The following is a 1,671-nucleotide window of genomic DNA, read 5'->3' as shown; positions in this document are numbered from 1 at the left end:
AAATTTTGAATCTAATCAAATATTTTTAGATCCAGTGTTAAAAAATAAAGAGAAACCCTAATTTAAAGAATTATATTTCTTGTTGGAGCAGGCACCCTGTAGCTTGGCATGAGAGGCAGCAGAGCATGCCAGCAGCAGACAGACATAATTGTCTGACACATCACTAGATAATACTTTTGGCCTTGTTTATAGTGTTTAAGTTTAGGCCAAGGATCCAAAATGCATCTTGAGACTTCAGAAAGATTCAGAAACTGTTGGATTGTTTTGTAAAAACATATCTGGGACTGTGGTCTAGAGTTGTGCCCACCTGAGCTCTGTCTGGTCTCCCTGCAGAAGCCCCTCCTCCATCTCTCTTCTCTCCCCAGTCCTAATGGGCTGCACTTTGGCAGTGAGCAATTATCTTGGAGCACACAGAGCACCAGCTCCTCCAATAGTGCTATAGGCCCCTTGTCCACAGAGGACAGTAGCATACTCTGCAACTCTGCAGAGGAAATGGTTGAGTGGTCCAGCTTCTCCCTGGTCATATGCGGCCAGTCCATGAGGCTGCATGTCAAGCACTGGGATTGTGACCTACAGAGACTGTGGTGTGCTTGTTCAAACCTGTTCTTCTACCAAGAAGCCCCAGGAGAAGGGCACTCACCATCCCAGGCTTGACCTCACTGCCCTAAATGCTGAGGGCTTCTAAAACCTCAGGGCCTAACTCTAACACAGGTAGAATGCTCTGATCTGTCAGATGCAGAACAATAGTTCTCCAAAATTCCAAAAAGTATGTCATGAATAAAAACAAAATGAATATTACCTTGCTTGGGTAAGTTGATTTATTATCTCAGCCCATTTAAAGGCTAAGCTCTTACTTAGCCAGAATACCCAAAGCAATCCTAAGCAAAAAAAACAAAGTCAGAGGCATCACACTGTCCAACTTTAAACTATACTACGAGACTACAGTAACCAAAACAACATGGTACAGGTGCAAAAACAGACACATAGACCAATGGAATAGAATAGAAAACTCAGAAATAAAGCCACATGCCCACAGCCATCTGATCTTCAACAAAGTCAACAAAAATAAACCATGGCAAAAGGACTTCCTATTCAACAGATGGTGCTGGGATAGTTGGCTAACCATATGCAGAAGATTGAAACTGGACTCTTACCTTTCACCACATATGAAAATTAACTCAAGATGGATTAAAAAGTTAAATGTACAATTTCTTTCTTTCTTTTTTTTTTTTTTTGAGACGGAGTCTCGCTCTGCCGCCCAGGCTGGAGTGCAATGGCCGGATCTCAGCTCACTGCAAGCCCTGCCTCCTGGGTTTACTCCATTCTCCTGCCTCAGCCTCCCAAGTAGCTGGGACTACAGGCGCCCGCCACGTCGCCCGGCTAGTTTTTTTTTTTTTTGTTTTCTTTAGTAGAGACGGGGTTTCACCGTGTTAGCCAGGATGGTCTCGATCTCCTGACCTCGTGATCCGCCCGTCTCGGCCTCCCAAAGTGCTGGGATTTAAAATTTCAAAGTATAAGAATCCTAGAAGAAAGCCTAGGAAACACCATTCTGGACATCAGCCTAAGCAAAAAATTTATGACTAAGTCCCCAAAAGCAACTGCAACAAAAACAAAAATTGACAAGTGGGACCTAATTAAACTAAAGAGCTTCTGTACAGCAAAAGAAACTAT

Source organism: Rhinopithecus bieti, unplaced genomic scaffold (genome assembly GCF_001698545.2).
Source record: "Rhinopithecus bieti isolate Rb0 unplaced genomic scaffold, ASM169854v2 scaffold_72735, whole genome shotgun sequence".
Classification (NCBI taxonomy): Eukaryota; Metazoa; Chordata; class Mammalia; order Primates; family Cercopithecidae; genus Rhinopithecus; species Rhinopithecus bieti.
The sequence above is the reverse complement of the archived record's forward strand: the minus strand, read 5'-3'. Positions refer to the sequence as shown.